General features: G+C 41.5%; 1 non-coding gene across 1 annotated transcript; it reads left to right on the top strand.

Annotated features, from left to right (window-relative positions):
* The first annotated feature begins 19,085 nt into the window (after positions 1-19,085).
* Positions 19,086-19,200, top strand: LOC136722036 (U5 spliceosomal RNA). Its single transcript, XR_010806199.1, has one exon. It is a non-coding gene; the product is annotated as a U5 spliceosomal RNA (small nuclear RNA).
* The last annotated feature ends 6,175 nt before the right edge of the window (positions 19,201-25,375 follow it).

Genomic DNA, 25,375 nt, shown 5'->3' with positions numbered 1-25,375 from the left:
GTAAATGGGACCCCTATGACTACTGCAGACCCGCCAACAGCTTATCCTTATTTTATGGTAAAAAATGACCTATTGTACCGTGTAAATAAGATAGGGGTGGACATTGTGGAGCAATTGCTAGTTCCCACCCCATTCAGACGAACAGTTCTCAATCTGGCACATGGGCATATCCTGGGGGGACATCTGGGGATGGACAAAACCAAGGATAGACTCCTGAGGAGGTTTTACTGGCCAGGCGTACATGCAGACGTGACAGAACATTGTAGCTCATGTCCTGAATGTCAACTACATGCTCCTAAACCAGCCTTCAGAAGCCCATCATAGAGACCCCCTTTGCTAGGATAGCTATGGATGTGGTGGGACCTCTCCCGAAATCAGCCAGAGGGCATCAGTATATACTGGTTATTTTGGATTATGCCACCAGGTACACAGAAGCCATTCCACTGCGGACCATGGCTTCAAAAGGTATTGCAAAAGAGCTAATGTTGATGTGTAGTAGGGTGGGGATACCGAGGGAGATATTAACAGATCAGGGCACACCCTTTATGTCTAAGGTTATGACCGATCTGTGTAAATTGTTGCAGGTTAAGCAGTTGAGAACATCAGTCTACCACCCACAAACAGATGGGTTGGTTGAGAGATTTAATAGGACCCTGAAGTCCATGCTAAGAAAGGTAATCGATAAGGATGGGAAAAATTGGGAATTCATGCTGCCCTACTTGATGTCTGCCATTAGGGAAGTCCCACAGGCTTCCCTGGGCTTTTCGCCTTTTGAACTGTTATATGGGAGGCACCCCAGGGGGATATTAGACATAGCCCGTGAAACGTGGGAACACGAGTCCACTCCTTTCCGGAGTGTAGTCGAGCACATCAATGCTATGCAAGAGAGATTAGCCACAGTCACTCCCATTGTGAGAGAGCACCTAAGGCAGGCACAGGAACACCAACAATTCGCCTATAATCGTCAGGCTACACTGAGGGTGTTCCAGCCTGGTGATAGGGTGTTGGTGTTGGTTCCCACTGTAGAATGTAAATTTCTGGCTACGTGGATGGGACCTTATGAGATTATAGAGTGAATACGGGAAGTGAACTATAAGGTTCAGCAACCCGGCCGCCGACCCCCAGAACAAATATATCATGTCAACTTAATAAAAGCCTGGAAGGACAGGGAAGTGTTGATGTTGACTTACCCCCCTCAGCCACTAGGGACACCGAAGGTGAATATTGCAGCTGCCTTGTCACCTGACCAGTTGAAGGAGGTGAACGACTTGATAATACGTAATAGGGAAGTTTTCTCAGGCATACCGGGGCGTACCCATTTAGTCTCTCACAACATTGTGTCTCTCCCAGGAAAGAAGGTAAATATGAGGCCTTACAGGGTACCAGAAGCTCGCAGGAACACTATTAGAAATGAGGTTAAGGAAATGCTGGAGGCAGGGGTTATTGAAGAATCCCACAGTGAGTGGTCCAGCCCTATAGTCATGGTTTCCAAACCTGATGGCTCCTGGAGATTCTGTAATGATTTTAGAAAGGTTAATGAAATTTCAAAGTTTGATGCATACCCAATGCCCCGAGTAGATGAATTGTTACAGAATATTGGGAATGCTCGCTATATTTCAACTATTGACTTAGCCAAGGGCTACTGGCAGATTCCCTTGACCCCGGGTGCCAAAGAAAAAACAGCCTTTGCAACCCCAGATGGTCTGTTTCACTACACAGTGATGCCCTTTGGCCTGCATGGTGCTCCTGCCACCTTTCAAAGGTTGATGGACCACATACTTAGACCACACAGGACGTATGCGGCAGCATATTTAGATGATGTGGTCATTCACAGTCCAGATTGGGAATCACATTTGTCTCAGCTCCAAGCGGTATTGGATTCAATACATGCAGCAGGCCTGATGGCTAATCCAACCAAATGCAATTTGGGGTTGGAAGAGGCCAAATACTTGGGCTATACAGTAGGGAGGGGTATGGTGAAACCCCAAATATCCAAGGTTGAAGCCATAAACTCTTGGCCTAGGCCTGTCAATAAAAAGCAGGTTAGGGCATTTTTAGGGTTAACTGGGTATTACCGGAGGTTTATTCCCAACTATGCTACCTTAGCGGCCCCTCTGACTGATATGACTAAGGCTACAGAACCCAATATGGTTAGATGGGGTGATACAGCAAACCGGGCTTTCCGGAGCCTACAGGAGGCGCTCTGCCGCAACCCCGTTTTAATGGTACCTGACTTTCAGAAAGAATTTATAGTCCAGACGGACGCCTCTGAGGTGGGGATCGGAGTGGTTTTGTCCCAAAGAATGGGTGATCACGAACACCCGGTGTTGTTCCTTAGCAGAAAGTTGGAATCCAATGAAATAAATTATTTGGTAGTTGAAGAAGAATGTTTGGCAGTGAAGTGGGCTTTGGACAGTCTTCGATACTATTTGTTGGGCAGGCACTTCACCCTGATCACTGACCATGCCCCCCTCACTTGGATGCATCGTTCGAAAGACAGGAATGCCCGTGTGATGAGGTGGTTTTTGAGTCTCCAACATTTTCATTTCACCCTGCAGCACAGGCCAGGGAAGGCCATGGGGAATGTTGATGGGCTGTCCCGGGTGCATCCTTTTTTGCGGCTGTCGCTCGACCTATGGGGTCGCAGCTGGGGGGGAGGATGTGGGACAAACCAAGGGGCAGGGTCATACATGGCAGACATGTCAGGCCAGGTCTGCTGCAAGGTCTGCACTCTAGGGAAGAAAACCGACCCTAGACAACTACACTCCCCAGAAACCCTCAGGCAGCCTAATGTGGTCACTTGGTGCTACTTCCTCAATTATTCACCAAGTATATAAGGCGGAAAGATAGAGTCAAGCTAGAAGGTCAGGCCAGAAGCTAGTTTGATTTCTGTTTGTTATTTACGATGATAACCTTGGAAACAATGTCAAACGGTATGACCTACGTGCCTGTTCCCTAAAACCATGTGTAGACCTATGGACTCTGTTCTATAATGATATATGTTCTGCTTAGTTAGCCTTTAAGATAACATAGTAATGACTTTCTAGCATGTATGCATGTATGTATGTCCAATTGCTTTGACAATACAAATGAATTGAATTGAGAGGGAGAGAGAGAGAGAGAGAGAGAGAGAGAGAGAGAGAGAGACAGACAGACTGAAAAACAGACAAACAGACACACACACACACACACAGACATACACACACACACACAGAGCCAGCCAGCCAGCCAGCTCAGCGATGACATCACGAGCCTCTCTCAGCTGACTGCTATGACATCACAGAGCACGTACATTCCGTTGCTTGCCGTCTGACAACCACTCAGTCACCGCCAGCCAGACTGGCTGGCTGGCTGGATGTGGGGGATGCTTGCTGCTGCTGCGTACCTTAGCAAGCTTATTTGCTTGACCGGCCTTCCAACTCCTCTGCCCACATGCCCACCTATGCCCGATCTGCTGTTCACCTGGTCACAGCTCCGCCCCAACAAGGCAGATTCTCCCAAAAATGGTACAAACTGATCCACGTTCCCCTCCACGGAAAGCTTTAGCCCAAAATAAGGGACAAATTCTGTAACAACATAATGGATGCCCACCCAACCTGTGACAAAACTGAGAAAAAAGAAAAACGCCAGTCCTCCTGGGGGAGGGACACACAGCCACCCTGGCTGCCCAATATGTCAGCGCCTACCACAGCCTGAGGGACACAGTGACACACGAGCACCGGCTGTAAATATAATGTAAATACTTGTTTGTTATGCATGTCATTGTATTTCAAAAAAGGAATCTGGAAATAGTAAACCTATTTTCTTTATTTGTATGTATTAAAGATCACATTTTTTTACATTTTCATTTTCTGTACTTCATTACATCTTATTGTGATTCATAATTCTATTATTTATTTTCCGTTTAGATGTATGTATGTATGTATGTATGTATGTATGTATGTATATGTATGTATGTCCAATTGCTTTGACAATACAAATGAATTGAATTGAGAGGGAGAGAGAGAAAGAGAGAGAGAGAGAGAGAGAGAGAGAGAGAGAGAGAGAGAGAGAGAGAGGAATATGAGCTCCTAAAAAACATTTGTTTTTATACATAAGCGGATTTAATTTGTCATTTACAAATGAATATATAGCACTATAAACATACACAGAAGACATGGAATAGAAATTCAGAAGAAAAAGTATTCAAAAAATAATAATTTTAAGAGAAACACAAAAAGAAGAAAGCAGAGAGACAGTTCAGGAAGAAAAGTCAGAAAAGAAAAGCTGAAGACAAGAATTGGAGGTAAGACCTTTCACCTATAGAGACAAATAATTAAACAAAAAAATATGTATTAATAAAATAAATAAGCATTCTCAGTAGTTGACTCAGCCAATGAAAATACAGAGCTCCAATTTGAATAGAGTGACAGTAGGAGAGAGCCCAACTGCCACTGAGACTGATACAAATCTATCGAACAGCAGTCTGACTGCAGAGCTGCCTTTTGAAATCCGATACCCTGAAGACATTCGCTCTGCACAGGCTAAGAAGGACTACAAACAAGCTGTGATGAGAGCATCTCCTGAGACCCTCATCCTAGACTACACCGGTAAAGGAGAAAACAGGGTCAAGAACAATCTACTGTTCTACACCCAGTACCCCACCGCCTTTCACAAAACCCTGTGCCAGACATACCCCAATAACAACAAGAGGGGCATTAGCAGAGGCAGGCAGATCTCAGTGCTGGTAGAGAAAGACACAGACAGTGTGATGCTCACTTTTAATGTATACCACAACGGGACCATCATGGTGCAGGGCAGCGAGAGCAGCCTGGACCAATTATCTCTCGGCTTCCACACCTCAAAGCAGCAGACTGAGGTAGAGAAACACGAGCCAGAGCCGGCCACCCTGCAGTCTGCCCCCAGCCACACGGAGCCAGACAGTGCCCCATCTCCCACAGACTGCCCCCCTGTCTCCCCAAAACTCTCCAGCAACATTAAAACACTAAAGGAATGCCTATCAGTGCTGGAGCTGAAGTTTGCGGAGTTCAGGGACTAAAGATGCACCACAAGGCTGAGATCCATAAGCTGAGAGCAGCAGTGAGAGACCAGGAGGAGCAGAGCCAAACCCTGAGGACGGAGCTGCACAGAGCGAGGGAGGAGCTGACCAGGACACCCCAGCACAGCCAGCTGAGGAGCCTGCAGAGCCAGCTGGAGAAGCTAAGAGAGGAGCACAGAGACTGCACTGCACTGACCCCACAACACCTACAACCCCTGACGCACCCACTGACGCACCCACTGATCCACCCACACTCCCCACCACTCCTGACACCCCCACTATCACCAGACCTGCCACTAATACACAAACCCCTGAAACGCCACTCCCCTAAAACACACCCGCTGCCCCCACCACTCCCGACGCAAAACCCGGAGTGGCAGGTCAACACAGAGGTGGTCATTCTGAGCGACTCCAATGGGAAGTTCCTGGATGAGAGGCGCCTCTTCCCTGGGTGAAAAGTGAAAAAGCTTTGGTGCCCGACAGCACAGAGAGCCCTGGAGCTGCTCTCCAAGAGGAGGCTGTGCCAGGTCAAACACATCCTCATCCACACCGGCACTAACGACCTGAGTGCCCGCAGGGGCGATGTGGCCTCAGCCCTGAGACAGGTGGCAAAGAAAGCCACAGAGGAATTCCAAACTGCCAAAATCACCATCTCCACACTGCTGCCCCGCACAGACGTGCCCCTGCACATCATCCAGGCCATCAACGCAGAAGTATCCCGAAGATGTGCCCTCCTCCCCAACGTCCACCTGGCACACCACTGAGACATCCAGCCACATCACCTGTATGACCACGTCCACCTCAACAAGACGGGTGTGAGGAAGGTCCGTTTTTAGTGTTTCTCTGAACACATCCAAGCTTACCTAGGCGCTACATATTATTTTCAATTACCCGTAATTCTGATCTGTATTTTGGCTTGTTAATAGAAGTTATTGAAGTTGGACTCCTAATTCAAAATAACCAATATGTATCTCAACGTAATTTACTGACAGACATCACTCTTTATCACTTTCACTTTTGAAGGAACTGCTTTGTATTCTGTGTATTGTTTTATTGTAGTGCTGCTTCCTTTCTTGGCCAGGTTTTACTTGCAAAAGTGATTTTATTCTCAATGTAAGCTCAAAGTCAAATAGTTTAAATAAGAAAACAATGTATTGAAATGAGAACATCATGAACCTGTGTAATTGTGCTGAAGGACAAGCACTGAAAGCAGAGAGAATTTTGTGTTTGGCATTGAATAGCCTTAAAGAAAACTATGCCGTTTTTGGAAACTTTCATATTTAAGTTGAATGTAGGCAAAAACATTCCAGTCACTCTGAAGAGAGAATACAGTTTACTGTTCGAATAAGTAGCCCCTGAATTGAAGATAAAAATCAAAAGTGCTGTTCGTAATTAGTTTACACTTTTACATCAGATGTCTTGTTTTTGCGTTCCAAATTGAGGAGTTGTGGCATATAATGTAAATGAAGTTACTTCACTAGTAGTGCGATTTCTACGTTGTGTATGTGTGTTTGTATATATGAACTCATACATTTTTTAAAGATTGTATTTGGAAAACAAATTCAGGTATAGCACGTGTCCCCCTTTTGAATGGGTTCTATATATAACATTTTAAAACGAATGGTTCTGTGTAGAACGCTATGTTTGGGGGTTCTTCATGTAACCCCTTTGAAGGGGTTCTACATAGAACCATAAAGGGATCCACCAGAGCGATTACTCGAGGAACCCTTTATGGTTCTGTGCAGAACAATTTCTTCTAAGAGTGTGGAGTGTCGCCACACAATTTCTCTCAGAGGGCTTTTGACCAATGGCAATCCAATCCTGAATGACGTCACCACTATCCTGTTGTACTTTATGGGAGAGATGTATTAAGTAGTTTATAATGAGAAGAATAACAATAATCACCTGTTTTTCATAGGTTTTGTATCCATGGTCTCCTTCATATTAGGAAAGGAAGTTGATCCATAGCCTACTCAGAGACAACTGAGAGTTGGTCTCTGAGCAGCAGCACAAAGGGGTCGAGTCTCTCAATGTCCGTGTGTTGGAGATATTCCACCATATTGGTCCCAGCCTTTAAAACAATGTTAAAGAAGATGTTAAAGATATTGTAGAAATATATTGCAGAAGAGCAGAACTACAATCACACTTTTTCAATGCTATTGCTGTTTTCTACCTCCCTGGTGAGGTACCAATGCGGGAAGTTTGAGAGAGTATTTCTAAAATGTGTATGATCCAATACACACAGTTATTTAAAAAGCTGACGTCTTGTACATGCTCACCAGAACCAAGCCTAATTAAATAACACATTTAATATTAAATAAGTACATGTGCAGTAGCCACTTGGACAATTACAGATCCCCAGGTCAAAACACAACAGAAAGACATGGAAGATCGTATTTTCAAATCACATCTGTGGCCCCCATAACTGTAATTTGGTATTAGTGGGTCAAAGGATTTATTTGGTTCAAGTGATAATAAGATCATATTTTGAAAACAAACACTACAGGATGTCATATTTAAAATGACTGTGAGTACCTTTCTTTAGTGACGGTTCTGAGGGGGGCAGGGATTAGTTGAGTGTGCTAATTGGAGCTGTGAAGTGTGCAGAGAAAATACAAATGTTTTCTTTTAATATGAAAACAAAGAACTTTTTTTTAACACCGACCTGGGATTGTGTTTCTTTCCAAGTTTCCTTATTGTTTCTGAGAAGAGACTGTTCACTTGCAAAGTGAACTGGACCCGTGTGACTCGCAGGTAAGGAGAGCCCGTGTTGAACTAAGATGGCTACAGTGAGTTTTCCTGGACAAAGCTCGGGCAAAGGATAGCGCAGAGTGCACCTGCACCTGAGATTGTGTTGAGAAGCTTTGTGATAAGAGCAGGTAAAGAGGGAAAAGAAACACAAGTATTTTCTTTGTTTGAAGAACACATTTTGTTTTAACTGAAACGGGACTACAACTTTTGAAAGGGAAATAGTTGCTAGTGCACTGTATTTTTATTGAGTTTATTAGAAGAAAAAAGCTTATATTTTGGACAGAACGAACTCGTTTGGCATGCAACTAGCAGCAAACGATGTGAAGCAAACAAAACAGTTAGCAAGTTAGCAAGTTAGCAAGTTACAGTCTGTCCTAGGTCCGGGGGTGCTTATGGTTGTTTATGGGTTCCCTTACCTTAGCCAGTGTCATGTACGGGTGTCCGTACCTTACTGGAGTGTTTGTTTTTATTATAATATATATACATAATATAATATATAATAATGTAATATTTCAGATAAATCGTCACAGTGAGTGACACCAGCATTATTGGTTTTTTGAGAAATAAAAAAACAGAATGTAGAGAAGAAAATGTTGGAAGGAAGTTGGGAGAAAGACTGGTCTCCGAAGGAGCACCGGGACTGGTGGAAGCAACAACAACCAGATAAGACAGAGAAAGGAATTGTGATATTGTGTCAGGTTGGTGAGAATCAAGAAAAGAAAATAACAGAAATGGAAGATCATCATAAACAGTAATGTGAATTGAGAGAAGAAGTTGTGAAAAATACGATAGAATTAATAGAACTACAAGGCAAATTAGAAGGGCAAGAAAAGTGGTCAGAAAAGGTGAAGGTGTAGGTGCGCGATGTGCTGCCGTGTTAGGAGCGCGTCGCGACACAGATCACTCCGAGGACGACAGGCCCGATTGGGATGATTTAGATCGCAAAGCATGGGAATATGAAAAAGGAGGTTTTGCTAGCGCTCCTCCCCCATATAATCCGGAATATAAATCAATCACTGATTTTGGTTATAATAATACATTGTATCCAGATCTGACCGCTCTGAAAACGGTCCCAGCTGCACCCATGCAAGTCAAAACTAGACAGAGTAAAGAGGAAGGTCAATCAATAGTCTATACGACTAAAACCCATGTCCCCTTCTCCCCAGGAGAAAAAGAAATGATATGGGCGTCCCTCCCAAAATTAAAACCAAACCAGGGTAACACAACTTTTTGGGATATTCTAGATGAAAAGATGGTTATTCACCTCCTTCACCCGCACGATGTACACATCATCGTGAAGGCTAAATGTCCGCCCAACATTTGGATACAGTTACTACGAGAATATCAGACCGGGGAGTGGGCTAATGTAGCCTCTACAGATGAGGAGGAAATAACAGAACTTTTTCACAATGGATCAAGAAAACTGAGATAGTGAAATAATGAAATAATCGAGTGGGATTATTTGACATTTTATTCTAAATAATCATAAGCTTAAATAATAAGTTATAAGGGCTGTTTGAGACACTGCAGGGTCAATAAAACATGCCACAGATCGGATATCTGAATTATCTTTAGATATCAATGTGTATGTGCTTTGTGTGTTTATGAATATGTATAGTTTGAAGGTGATATAAGGTAAATGTCTATGTTTTGGCAATCATTTTAGAATTATATTTAAAAATGTAACAACAGATTTATCATATTCATGAGGATCTTTGGCTCTATACAGAGTGCCTCAAGCATCAGAAATCAGAAAGAAAGACTATTATAAGAAAAGTAATCCAAAATATACATTGAATAAACAGATGGATAATAATAGTAATACATAAATAGTCATGGTGTCTCCACAAGAAGAACCAGAATTTGTTTGTTAAACATCATGTTATGGACAAGCTCTGTCAAAAGTCAAATTCAAGGAAACGAAAGGCTAGAAGAGAGCCTGGTGCAGCCCTGACAGCCTGTGAAAGCAGGAGAATGTAAACAGTCTGGTGACATGTTACAGTCTTTCAGAAAATGTTTGGTTATTGGTGCCTAGCATATAATACCTGAAATGAAAGTCAAAGTAGACCATGGTTTTAAGATGAGTGATGTAGGAAAAGGGTAAGATACCGCAGAAGTATAAGATTACAACTATAGAATAAGTAAGCTCAAGTAATATAAAATGCTTTACAGGAGAAAAGTAAGAATGGAAAGGAAGAGTAAAAGAGAAGGTGTCCTAGGATTATGGGAATCATTATTGAGATCAATGGCCTATTGGCTAATATTTTGTTAGGTACATATATGACTTCAATAAACGAATAATGGAGTGACATCTGTATAAATATAAATAAAACATATTGATAAAAAAACCTGAATACATTTCTTGTAAGAAATTAAGAATAGGAGAAAGAATAGCTGTTAGAATGCAGAGCAATGTTAACCAAAGTTGAAGAGGGTTTGAGTAAGTTGACGAGGGTCTGAGTAAGTTGATAAGGCTTGGGAAGCAGGAAAAGGTGAGTTTGATGTGTGTGAGACAAATGTGCTGCCACTTTTAGCACAGAGAGCTTCTGATGGTGATTGAATGAAACGTGGGAAAATAAATAAACTTGATGTAGGATAAATGAATAAATAATTGAATGAGATATGAGCCGCAGAGACCTCCCACATTGGAAAGTGGACTACAGCATATAATCCTCTCCTCTCCCAGGGCAGGGTGATTAAGTGGGGACGCGTGTGAAGAGTGCAGGTGGACCCAGGTGAGTTGTGAAAGAAAGAAGAAACAAAAATAATAAGGCACGCGTGCAAACAATCAAAATAATACTAAGTGAATAACAAATTAAACAATAAAGTGAAAGATAATCAACACACAAAATAATGGCAATATAGAACCAAACAAAATACACAAGCCATATTGCATAAAGTGAAGTGAAATATAAATATAATAAGTAATGGTGATTAAGGAGCTAATTAACACCGTCCGTGACATTTACATTGGTTGGGTGTGTGGATACCAGTAATAATTTTTGTTTTATTGAAATACAAAATAATTCTATTTTTCCGAAGTGCTGAACTTTAATACAGTCTAGAAAGATTAATTTTTTGTCTTGGGCTATATTATTATTACCATAGTTTTTCTATTGTATAAGTATCTTGGAGTAGAGGCATAGGTGGGCATGTGGGCAGAGGAGTAGGAAGGCCGGTCAAGCAAATAAGCTTGCTAAGGTACGCAGCAGCAGCAAGCAGCCCCCACATCCAGCCAGCCAGCCAGTCTGGCTGGCAGTGACTGAGTGGTTGACAGACGGCAAGCAACGGAATGTACGTGCTCTGTGATGTCATAGCAGTCAGCTGAGAGAGGCTCGTGATGTCATCGCTGAGCTGGCTGGCTGACTGGCTGGCTGGCGGGCTGGCTGGCTCTGTGTGTGTGTGTGTTTGTGTGTGTGTCTGTTTTTCTGTTTGTCAGTCTGTCTGTCTGTCTCTCTCTCTCTCTCTCTCCCTCTCAATTCATTTGTATTGTCAAAAGCAATTGGACATACATACATTCATATATATATATATATATATATATATATATACATACATACATGCTAGAAAGTCATTACTATGTTATCTTAAAGGCTAACTAAGCAGAACATATATCATTATCGAACAGAGTTCATAGGTCTATACATGGTATTAGGGAACAGGCACGTAGGTCATTCTGTTTGACATTGTCTCCAAGGTTCTCATTGTAAATAACAAAGAGAAATCAAACTACCTTATGGCCTCCTGACCTTCTAGCTTGACCTTATCTTTCTTAAGTATACAAGAGAGAAAAACAGTTGTGAGAAAAGAATTTCTAACTTTCCTTCCACACATACATACATACATACATACATACATACATACATACAAACCAGAGGCATGCAAAAAAATATAAAGAGGAAGAAAATGTTGTATAGCACATACAAAAGGGATGGTGATGAAACAAAATACATAGAATATGTTGAGCTGCAAAGAGATCTTAAGAAAGGGATCAGGAAAGCAAAGAGGGAAATAGAAAGAAACATAGCTCTTGGAGCTACAACCATTGCAATGAGCTTTTTTCAAAATTACAACAGCAAGCGGTCAATTAAGGAGGAGGTGAAACAGATAAAGGGCAAAAATGGAGGTATCTTGGAAAACGAACAAGATGTGGCAAATATTCTAAATGAGTATTTCACAGAGGTTTTTACAAAAGAAAAAACAGATGACATGCCACAGGTTGACAATCAATCCAGTCAAACCCTAAGAGAGATCAGGATAAATGAGGAGGAGGTACTAAAGGGACTAGCAGAATTAAAATCAAACAAATCACCTGGGCCAGATGGGATATTTCCAACAGTACTTAAAGAAATGAGGGAAATTATGTATAGGCCGTTAACTCGATTATTTCAAATGACACTTAGAACAGGGGATGTTCCCACTGACTGGAAGACAGCAAATTTCATACCAATCCACAAGAAAGGGGACAAAACTGAGCCAGGAAATTACAGACCAATCAGTCTCACCTGCATCACCTGTAAAATGTTGGAAAAAATGATTAGACAGAAAATAGAGGAGCATCTCAATGAAAACCATATTCTTGGAGATAGTCAACATGGGTTTAGACGAGGCAGATCATGTCTTACTAACTTAATACATTTTTTTGAACATGCAACTGCAGCTGTAGATCACGTGAAAGCATATGATATGATATACTTAGATTTCCAAAAAGCTTTTGATAAGGTTCCACACCAAAGACTGATCCTCAAATTGGAAGCTGTAGGCATTCAGGGTCATGTAAGTAGATGGATTATGAACTGGTTGATGTATAGGAAACAGATTAGAGGAGTCACTTCTAACTGGAGTGAGGTTGTTAGTGGAGTTCCACAGGGATCAGTACTAGGGCCTTTGCTTTTTCTAATCTATATTAATGATCTGGACTCTGGGATACTTAGCAACCTTGTCAAATTTGCAGATGATACTAAAATAGGTGGCTTAGCAGATACAATCTTGGCAGCACATGCTATTCAGAGGAACTTAGATAAATTCAGTTGTGGGCTGACACCTGGCAAATGAAATTCAATGTGGACAAGTGCAAGGTAATACATGCAGTAAAACAAAAATGTCCACTATAATTACACTATGGGAGGTACAGATCTAGATGAAGTAATGCATGAGAAAGACCTAGGAATCTATGTGGATTCACTTTCTCCATCCAAACAATGTGGGGAAGCAATACAAAAGGCATACAGAATGCTAGGGTATATCGTCAAAAGTGTAGAATTTAAGTAATGTTAAGACTGTACAATGCGCTAGACCTCATCTGGAATACTGTGTACAGTTCTGGGCACCACACTTCAAGAAGGATATTGCTGCTTTAGAGACAGTTCAGAGGAGAGCAACCAGACTTATTCCAGGTCTGAAGGGAAAGTCCTACTCGGAGAGACTGAGGGAACTGAACCTTTTCACCCTGGAACAGAGGAGATTACGTGGGGACTTGATCCAAGTCTTCAAAATCATGAAAGGTTCCTCAAACCAGAGGAGCTTTTCCAGATCAGCAGGGACACACGCACCAGGGGACAACAAATGGAAATTGGGCTTCAAGGCATTCAAGATGGAAAGTGGTAGAAGCTGAAAGTTTGGGAACATTTAAAAATAGACTGGATAGGATCCATGGATCACTTAGATATTAATGGACACCAAACGAGCATGATGGGTCGAATGGCCTCCTCTCGTTTGTAAACTTTCTTATGTTCTTATGTTCTTATGTTCTTATGAATGTTCCCTAAGTTTGTTTCAAATGTTCCCTAATTTATGTTACAAATGTGCCTTAGCACCTCTCTCTCTCTCTCTCTCTCTCTCTCTCTCTCTCTCTGTCTCAATTCAGTGCATTTGTATTGTCAAAGCAATTGGACATGCATACATACATACATACATATATATGGAAAATAAACAATATGTGTACATCTCTGCATTAATGGTGCCCTAACAGATGTGCAAGTTACATGACAGACAGACAGACAGACACTCACACACACTTTCACACACACACACACACACACACTTTCACAGACAGACAGACAGACAGACACACACACACACACACACACACACTTGTATACCTGACACGTATAGAAGACTGGATAGGGAGATATAAATAGCAATGGGGAGACTCTTGTACTTGGTGTGGCTCTATCCATATAGTGGGGCCAGCAGCCACTTAGCAGGTGTAGCAATAGAAGCTCAGCCTGGGGAGACTGGATTTAGCATTTCCTCTCCATTTTGATAAGTATCCTTAATCATTTCTGCAAAATACTTCTATGATACCTATGTATGTTTTTTACTTGTACTATATTATACTATCAAGTATCAGTGTACACATACAATGTGACCTGTTACATTAATACAGAGGCCACGGAAGGCCAGATCACTAATAGCCACTGTCCCCTGATATTACACTTTTTTACAATCACTTTGGCACTCATTTCAGAACCTTGATGTCATTTTTCAAAACTCTAGACACTAAACTCACACCCGATGATCAAAATGCACATTTTTCAATTGCTTGGATACAATACACATCAACCTCAGATCATTTGTTCATTGAACTAAAATGATACAACTTAACGTCAAAGTATTACCATTTCAAAATGCAATTCACACATTACATCTGAGATCACTGTCTATTCATTTCATTACAAAGATCTAACTATCAATTGATACAGCTGCTCAAAATGATAAGTGACTGTTGCATTACTCTTAATTCATAGTTTTATGGAAACTGACGAACAGTATTCCATGTTTCGATCATGAAAGTTTCAGGATAATGAGATCCATTGACACCAATAACCGAGGAGCATGAACCAGTTGGACTACATTATCTATGGATGTAATATTTCATCATCATTCATCATCATGTAGCACTTTTCCACACCATGTTTTCAGTGTGGAAGGAAAGTTAGAAATTCTTTCTCTAATACCTGTTTTTCTCTCTTGTATACTTAAGAAAGATAAGGTCAAGCTAGAAGGTCAGGCCAGAAGGTAGTTTGATTTCTGCTTGTTATTTACGATGAGAATCTTGGAGACAATGTCAAACAGTATGATTGAAGTGCCTGCTCCCTAATCCATGTGTTGATCTATGAACTCTGTCCTATAATGATATAAATTCTGCTTAGCTAACTTTTAAGATAACATAGTAATGACTTTCTGATTATAACCAGCTCTTTGATTTTTGTGAATAAAAGCTCTGACTGTTAAAATGAAGGCAGAGCGACTTTGGGATCTTCTTGAGTCACTGTTCCTCTCCACGCTGCGTGTATTAAAGGCTTTGCAACTAACGCTCCAACCTGGTTGAAGATGATTGTTCTTCCACATCAGATTTGACATTACTGTATGTATGCAGGCCCTTGTAATTGCTTTTCCAATACTGCCAACTGGTTATTGATGATTGATTTCACATTGTGGTACGAGTATCGAGTGAAATGAGTGCTATCCACCCGAGCAACACAGTGATAACATGGAGCCGGCAGGTCATCCAGGTCACAATAGAGGTCAAGCAGTGGGAGGAGGAAGACGTGGTGGTCAAAGGAATGGAAGGGGACATGCACCCCTTCTGAGAGGTGGTCGTGGGCCTCGTCATAGAGGAGGGCTTAGGCCTCACCAGAGAGGCAGCCATGGGCCTCATTTGAGAGGTGTTGGGGGAACGTGGTAGAGGACAAGGCCACGGACCAGACAGCGGCAGCAACAGCAAATAGTGTCCAGTGAAATCCGAGAAATAGTTGTAGAACATGTTGTAAATCATGGCATGACCATGACTGAGGCAGCTACAATGATTCAATCAAACCTCAGAATCAACTCAGGATCAACTGTGGCCTCAATCATCAGAAATGTCCGTACTGAGAAGCGGCAAGTCTTCAGCATGCACTAAACATTAGGCTACTCTCAATTGTCAAATGACTGTATACTGCATACCAATGTGTAGCACAGAGTATAGTGTGCCTTTTGAAAGAAATGCAGACAGAGTGAAGCAGCTGATGACTGAGTATGTTCAGGTATGTTCAGTTTCAAGATGCCTCTTGTGAAAAATGGTTGTGAGAACCTGAACCTGAACACAGGGCTGATGGCAATTTAGAAGTACAGTAATCAATCCTTTGTTTTGCTTTTTACACTAAGCCAGGTGAGGAACACTGCAGTTGACATTTTACTGTAGTTTTGTTCTTTTTTGTAGCTAATTATTGTTGCATGGATTCAAAGAAACCTATGGTGTGATTTGATTGTATTGCATCAATACATTTCAGATTTTGTTCAATGATTCCACTGTGTCTGTAGTATTCTCTCTACTAGTCCTTTTACAGTGATGTATTTATGTGTAGTACCATAATGAAACATGTATCACATATTTTGTACTACAATATTTAATGATTGTACGAACAACTACACAGTGAAACTATCGGTATCTTCTGTGTTACTATGTTACTATGGTATTTCATGATAAATGAGTTATTTGAACCAACAAGTCTGCAAGTGCTAGGTTTCTTTAAATATATGAATGCACAATGCAATGTTTTGAACATTGGACAGCCTGTGTTACAAGTGATGACCGTTTTGAGTTTTGTGTCTAGAGTTTTGAAAAATGACATCAAGGTTCTGAAATTAGTGACAAAGTGATTGTAAAAAACTGTATATTCATCCTATTTAATGTGCTCTTTTAAAATGTACTTTTCTTTTTTATGTTGCCATTTCTGTTCTACCAATGTTTCAGTTGTTAGCCAAAGATTGACAGAGTACATCTCATACACACAGGCCAGACAGCAAAGATTTCTTTTTGAAATTCAATTACAAATGCTGCATGAACTCATCAATACGATTAGAGCTCCTGAAAGCAATATAACTAACTCACTCTACAGCATCTCATTAGCAGTGAAAAGAAACCAAGAAAGTTGGGACAGTCGACTGTTTACCACTATGTAACATCACCTTTTCTTTTAATAACACTTATTAAGCACTTGGGCACTGAAGACACCACTTGGTTAAGTTTAGCAAGTGGGATTTCCCCCCATTCATCCATTATGCATTTCCTCAGCTGCGCAACTGCACAGGGCCTTCGTTGTCTTAATTTGCACTTCATAGTGCGCCACACATTCTCAATTCGGAGACAGGTCAGGACTGCAGGCAGGCCATGCTAGCACCCGCACTCTCTGCCTACGCAACCATGCGCTTGTAATCTGGGCAGAATGTGGTTTGGCGTTATCCTGCTGAAAAATGCAGGGACGTCCCTGAAAAAGATGATGTCTCGATGGCAGCATATGTTGCTCCAAAATGTGTACATCTCTTTCTGCAAAAATGGTGCCCTCACAGATGTGCGAGTTACATGACAGACACTCATACACACTGTCACACCCATACACACACAAACACACACTTTTACAGACAGACACACGCACACACACACACACACACACACACACTTTCACAGACAGACAGACAGACACACACACTTTCACACACAATCACTTTCACAGACAGACACACACACACAAACTTACATACATACATACATACATACATACAGTGAGGGAAAAAAGTATTTGATCCCCTGCTGATTTTGTACGTTTGCCCACTGACAAAGAAATGATCAGTCTATAATTTCAATGGTAGGTGTATTTTAGCAGTGAGAGACAGAATAACAACAAGAAAATCCAGAAAAACGCATTTCAAAAAAGTTATAAATTGATTTGCATGTTAATGAGGGAAATAAGTATTTGATCCCCTATCAATCAGCAAGATTTCTGGCTCCCAGGTGTCTTTCATACAGGTAACGAGCTGAGATTAGGAGCACTCTCTTAAAGGGAGTGCTCCTAATCTCAGCTCGTTACCTGTATAAAAGACACTTGTCCACAGAAGCAATCAATCAATCAGATTCCAAACTCTCCACCATGGCCAAAGAGCTGTCCAAGGATGTCAGGGACAAGATTGTAGACCTACACAAGGCTGGAATGGGCTACAAGACCATCACCAAGCAGCTTGGTGAGAAGGTGACAACAGTTGGTGCGATTATTCGCAAATGGAAGAAACACAAAATAACTGTCAGTCTCCCTCAGTCTGGGGCTCCATGCAAGATCTCACCTCGTGGAGTTTCAATGATCATGAGAACGGTGAGGAATCAGCCCAGAACTACATGGGAGGATCTTGTTAATGATCTCAAGGTAGCTGGGACCATAGTCACCAAGAAAACAATTGGTAACACACTATGCCGTGAAGGACTGAAATCCTGCAGCGCCCGCAAGGTCCCCCTGCTCAAGAAAGCACATGTACAGACCCGTCTGAAGTTTGCCAATGAACATCTGAATGATTCAGAGGAGAACTGGGTGAAAGTGGTCTCAGATGAGACCAAAATCAAGCTCTTTGCCATCAACTCAACTCGCCGTGTTTGGAGGAGGAGGAATGACCTCAAGAACACCATTCCCACCATCAAACATGGAGGTGGAAACATTATGCTTTGGGGCTGTTTTTCTGCTAAGGGGACAGGACAACTGCACCGCATCAAAGGGACGATGGACGGGGCCATGTACCGTCAAATCATGGGTGAGAACCTCCTTCCCTAAGCCAGGGCATTGAAAATGGGTCAAATACTTATTTCCCTCATTAACATGCAAATCAATTTATAACTTTTTTGAAATGCATTTTTCTGGATTTTCTTGTTGTTATTCTGTCTCTCACTGCTAAAATACACCTACCATTAAAATTATAGACTGATCATTTCTTTGTCAGTGGGCAAACGTACAAAATCAGCAGGGGATCAATTACTTTTTTCCCCCACTGTACATACATATATATGGAAAAGAAACATTACAAGTATAAATCACAATAAGATGTAATAAAGTACAGATAAACAAAGTGTAATAAAATGTGATCTGTTTGAAAATGCAGGGACGTCACTGGAAAAGATGATGTCTGGATGGCAGCATATGTTGCTCCAAAATGTGTACATCTCTTCTGCAAAAATGGTGCCCTCACAGATGTGCGAGTTACATGACAGACAGACAGACAGACACTCACACACACTGTCACACCCACACACACTAACTTTCACACAGAGACAGACACACACACAAACACACACACACACACACACACACACACACACACACACACACACACACACACACACACACACACATACATACATACATACATATGGAAAAGAAACAATACTTTTATAAATCACAATAAGATGTAATAAAGTACAGAAAAACTAAATGTAAGAAAATGTGATCTTTAATACACACAAATATGTATGGCTGGTCGGATGCGTCTTGGACTCGGGTTCCTCTTCATTACGTATAACGCTTTTGCCTTTTGCTAAAGCTTTCCGTGGAGGGGATCGTGGGTGAGTTTGTACCATTCTTGGGGGGCTCTGCCTTGTTGGGGCGGAGCTGTGATCCAGGTGAACAGCAGATCGGGCATAGGTGGGCATGTGGGCAGAGGAGTAGGAAGGCCGGTCAAGCAAATAAGCTTGCTAAGGTACGCAGCAGCAGCAAGCAGCCCCCCCATCCAGCCAGCCAGCCAGTCTGGCTGGCAGTGACTGAGTGGTTGACAGACGGCAAGCAACGGAATGTACGTGCTCTGTGATGTCATAGCAGTCAGCTGAGAGAGGCTCGTGATGTCATCGCTGAGCTGGCTGGCTGGCTGGCTCTGTGTGTGTGTGTGTCTGTGTCTGTCTGTTTTTCTGTTTGTCAGTCTGTCTGTCTGTCTCTCTCTCTCTCTCTCTCTCTCTCTCTCTCTCTCTCCCTCTCAATTCAATTCATTTGTATTGTCAAAGCAATTGGACATACATACATACATACATACATATATGTAGCGTAAGGTACACTTATACATTTCAATTAAAGAAGTGAATTCATAGTATCACCTTATCACGAATCCTGGAGTCTTGTAGAACTCAATTTCTGTAATAATTGGACGCAGACACCAATTCCAAAGATATAAATTGTCAAATTTATTTAAAAACAAAGACTAAATGTAGCACTACACTAATTATACAAAAGGGAAAAACTAATTAAAATTCAACTCTAGAACAACAAATCAAAGACAAATCACTTCCGTGACCAAATCAAAGACCATGGGATCCCATAGGATAACACACAAATCGTTAAACAAAAAAGGTTATAAACACATTGACTACAATACCGGTTAGTAATTCTAGGAATCACTAAGAAACAGTTGAAAGTGCTAAATTGCAGTTTCAGAAGATGAAAAAAAACTGTAACTGATGGGATATGTAGTACTTTATACTCGAGTGGTCTATGCGATTACACCCTGTTGGTGTTATTAAGAACGCCAAGTACCAGAATGCAGAGCGGGACTGTTTTTTGTGCCGTGACTTGTCGGGGGAAAAAGGCGCAGAAAAAACGGACAAGAAGGTGAAGGTAGTATGGCGGTGATGCACGCGTTGGTGAAGTGGGAAAGCGGGGTCGACAAAGACTCTTACAGCGTGATTCCCACTGCTTGCTTTCGCAATTTTGATTTATTCAGCATTGCTGATGATGACGAAGAGACGACTCGAAACTTCAGAGCAGAGTGGAGAGACACGAACAAACCTCCAAAAGGTGGATGGCCTGTCCATGAAGCGCAGATCATTATGACTGGTAACAATGTTTATTTAAAAAAAAAAACATTAAAGTCTTTACATGCTATTTGATATATACAATCACAGTATATTTGAAATGAATGTTTAAGTTATTAATGTGTTGTACTTCTAACATACTCTTATAACATGGTAGGTGGTGGTGAGGGCGCTAAAACTCGTCATACTTGACTGGCATTTGTAAGAACGATTTATTGGGTGTTGTGCTTTACAATAAAATCCCCCAAATCACAAAATAAATTAAACCAGATATAATTTAACTTCAGTTTGATTCAGTGTTGGCTGTTCATCTTAATTTGTATGGTCAAAGCACAGTATTTTTATGACAAATAAATATAATCCCCAAATATCTGTGGACATAATGCAGGGTTTTATTTATTTTATTTTTATTTTAGGAAAAGAAGGCGAACTAAGAAGAAAACTTAATGACCTAACAAAAATGCCCTGTCCTAAAATGAAGAGAGTACCTAAACCAAACAAAAAACTTCAAATTTCAGATGATAGTGACCTTGATGAACCACAGTTACCGGTGAGATAATTACTGCAAATATTAAATAAATGTATTGCAGGATTGTTTTTTTTTAATCATATTCATATATATATATATTTTCATTTTAAACTCTTTTCCTCTCTGAATACAGCACAAAATAAGAAAGAAAACCGATGGAGCTTCAAGAATTAGATCCCGTCATATTCTACAGACATTTAAAGAGTCCAGTGAAGTTGAGCTACAGCAAAAAGTTAAGCAGCAGAAAAGGAAAACACAAGACTTAAAAATGAAAACCAATGTCTTCGAAACCGTATGGTTGATGGTAAGTTTTTTTATTTATAGCAAATAATTCCTTACTGAAGAATAACATTTATCAAGGTAATTTAGATTCCAGAGTAATGTATTATAGTTGATCATACTGAAGTAATCTAGAACCACAATACAGACTCTTAATGTGCACTGTCTAATAGTTTAATAATACTGATTATTAAATAAAGTTTTTCAACATAACTTCATAATCCTACATTAATGACTATATGCATTACATTAGATCTGGTAATTGTTGTATTTTATCTTTTTTATTTTTTTCGTAGCTAATGTTAATGACCCACAAAAAGGTCAGTTTCCCAATAACATAGAGCAAGTCTCTCAAGTATAATTGCAGGCATTGATGGTTTTGTTTTCACTTTGTATTAAATATATTACTAGAAATGATTATCATTTAATACTAAGGTTTTTTTCTCCAGAGATTCCAGACCTTTTGGACAATCTGAAAAAAATTGTAACAAAAGCCACATTTATCAGCAATGAAGACAAAAGTGTGTCACCATCAAGTGGTTCTGACAGCCCCACAGCAAATTGTTCTGAATCTGACAAAGAATCACCAAAACAGGTATAACACTCTTGGTCTACAATATTACAAAGACAAGGTAAAAATATATATATTGAAAACAAATATTGGTTGTAAACAATCTAATGATGCTACATTATCAGTTATATTCATAGTTATAGTTGATAATAAGAATGTAATTGAATTATGGGTGTCACAGATTCACTGACTTTATTATGTCTGTAAATTAATAAACTTAGAATTGAGACATACTGTGGTCTTTAATAACACATTTCTGTAACAAAATCACAGCCTTACTGATAATGTATTCCACTTAACATAATATAAGAATAGTTTGGGGATAAACTTGTTTTTTATTTACCATTGTCTTTTAGGTGGAAATATTCCCAGGCACTGGAGTTTACATTGACAAACTGTCCTGGATCCTTGCAGAGAGGTGCAGCACGAATACGTCATATGCAAGAACCCTGACGGTTGCTGTCTTTGACTTTCCAACATTATTAAAGAGCAATCTTCGTGGTGGTGGCAGCAAGAGAGATCCAACTTCGGAGAAAAAGACACCTCTGGATCGCTTAAAGGTGGAAGCCATATATGGTATGTAAATGCTGTTGTACAAAATTTCTAACTCTCCTTTTTAACTGTATAGAACACAAAGGGTTAGCATTTGAAATGTTCCTTTGGCCTTTGTTTTAGTTTCAGAGACTAGAGTTAATTTATTAATAAATAATAATACCTTACATGTAGCAGCTGGAAAGATCCCAAAGTGCTCTACAGACTCACTTCACCCACCACCCTCTGGGGTGCAGCCATTTTGTACCAGCAGATTACTACACAGCAGTAAAGGTGGAGTCATAACGAATTTGTTAGACCTGATTGAGGGAAGCCTGACTTAGAATTCAGCCACGTCACTCTTTCAACAACACCTTGTAAATCACCTTGGATTAATGCTTCAGACATATTAATACATAATAATAATGAATAGTGCCATGGGATCCTTGACAATATAAACTTTCATGTCTCATTTAAATTTGACTTTTGAGCAAATACTTCACATTTCAGTCCAGTTGTGCCACATCAATGTAATGCTTAAGCAAGGTATTAATGGAGAAAAGACTGCCTTTGCATAGCTGCTTCGCCAAGTACAGATTTTACTATGAACTAGTGTAAGACAAGTTTAAGAGCATACACCAAAACGTTTAAATACACCCACACACAAAAATGTTGATTTACTGTGGCAATATGTAACTAATGAACCCTTCTCAAAGATATGTGGTATGTTTATTAAAAGATTTTTATATATCTATGTGCAAGTCATTAAATCTATGTGATACATGTTTTTTAGGGGCTACCTTGAAAAAATTGCCCAGTACCCCAAAGAGTGTAATTGGTGGTGCAATTAATAGCAAGATAAATGAACTACGACACAGAATGAAACCAGAGTGAAGATTTGAAGAACCAGATCTGTATTTTTTGTTTTGTTTTCAACAGGGTTGGGGTCAATTCCAATTCAATTTTTAATTCCCTTTTCAATTCAATTCCAATAAAGAATATTCTGTGAATGCAAAAAGTAATTGCAATTTTGAATTGATTTGTAGGAGGAATTGGAATTGAAAAACAGGAATTGACCCCAACCATGGTTTTCAGTGAGTGTTGTACAAATTGATAGGTCAGGGTTTCTGTAAAAACTTAATAGAGGCCAGCAGGCGTGCACGATCTGGGAAAAACTGCTCCACTACAACAGACCTCTTTCCCTTCGTTTTCTCTAAAAACCTCCTGATATCCTTCACTGCAGCTCTGACTCACCGAGGACGAGGAGGCGAGAGAGGAATCCGTGAAGCCGCCCTCACTGTCACTCCGAGCCGCGATGCTCCAGCGTGTAGCCGGACCTTTCCCCACCAAGCCGCTCGCTACCCCAGCTTCACTACTGTGCCACCACTTCTTTTACTGCCACTATTTACCAACACCGTCCGTGCTCCCTCCCAGCACCTTCTTAGTGCGTTTTTTCCACCCGGCGCCTCGGCTTGTACCGCCGAGCCTGGCCCTGCCTCCTCCTCGGCTACACCCTGTGTGTCTGTCCGCCCGTCTGCTGGCTGCTGAGGTTGTTCCTCGTCACTAACCAGCGCCCCGTGCACCGCCTCAACACCATCTCCCCCCGGCGTCTCGGTCGTCACTATCCCCCGCTGCCTCGACCCCGTCCCCCAGCTGTGCGTCATCGCCTCCGGGCAGCTCTTCCCCCGTCACGGCATCAGTGGTACCATCGGTCCGACCGGCGACTGTCTCCTCCGCCGGGGCTCGATCTCTGTCTGCCCGCTGCATCTGTGGCTGCGGGCCGGTGTCTCTATTCCTCCCCGCGTCGCCCCGCTCCTCCTCCCGCTCCCTGTCCTGCTCGGGACAGTTCCTCACGACATGCCCCTCGCTCCCACACCTGAAACACTTCATGGACTCCGAAGTAGCGAACACGACGTAGTCGGTATTGTCGATCTTAAATTTAAAAATGACATTAAGATCCTCATTGATGTTATTGAGGATCATATACAGCTGCCTTCGGAAGGACACGACGTGTTTCAGTTGCGGGGCTTTGCAGCCCAGCGGGACCCTCTTAATGCCGGACATCAGCTGCCCGAGCCGGTGCGGATGAACGGAGGGACGTTAGACAGCGTTACCTTCCGGGCAGGAGCAGCGAGCGGCAACACCGGGGTGAAAGTGTCGTCTAACACTGTGCCATTAGCCACTAGCTGATTGAGCAGATCAGTGGTTTTTAAGAAGATAACAATGGCAGCAGACTTGATATTTTCACACCCTGCTACCTCCCCAACCGCTAACACACACTGCTCTAGGGGGCAGAACTGCACCGGAGCGATCTTGACTCCATGGCGTCGGGTCAGTTTTTCAAAAGACGCATTCAGGGGGTCCGACCCCCCGACCCGGGAAGAACTACCGGTACTCCCCCCTCCCCTCCCCTGTTCCCCCACAATAAGAAAAGCACTGAAAACAGAAGACAAAATAAACAAACTGAAAAAAGTAAAGCAAAAAAAAAACGCAGCCAAAGGACAGAGCTCTCAGCAGCACTCCCGCTCACTGCAGACCCCTCCCACACACTCCCAGCTGAGAGAGAGAGAGAGAGAGAGAGAGAGAGAGAGAGAGAGAGAGTTAGTGTCTGTCTGTCTCTCTCTCTCTGTAGATGCATCATAGGGAACATATGTAACAGTCTCTCTTTTTGTTTACCAAAAATGAGAATGAACGTATTTCAAGTGGGTGTTGCCTTGGTTGGAAACGTTTTAAGATTATTTATGAAGTGTAAAGTGGATTTGTCTCAGTTCTCCGTAGTTTTCAATGTATGTGCCATTCAGTAGTGTTCATGTTACAGATGTGCCCTATGCAGTGGTAGGGTCAATAAAATGTCAGTAAAACTTTATTTTAGCAATTATGGAGGGGAAGAACTGCAAATAGAGGGTCCCCACTAATTATCTAACTTACCAACAACGTTTCAAATTAGGTCTTGCGAAGCTGCCAAATAATGCTGTATAAGCACTACTCCACAGTGTTGCATTAATCACAGACTGTACCAAGGCTCCATGTGATTCTTTATTGCACTTATACTGTTATTATTGTTTATTTGAT

Source organism: Amia ocellicauda, unplaced genomic scaffold (genome assembly GCF_036373705.1).
Source record: "Amia ocellicauda isolate fAmiCal2 unplaced genomic scaffold, fAmiCal2.hap1 HAP1_SCAFFOLD_124, whole genome shotgun sequence".
NCBI classification, from domain to species: Eukaryota; Metazoa; Chordata; class Actinopteri; order Amiiformes; family Amiidae; genus Amia; species Amia ocellicauda.
The sequence above is the reverse complement of the archived record's forward strand: the minus strand, read 5'-3'. Positions and strand labels throughout refer to the sequence as shown.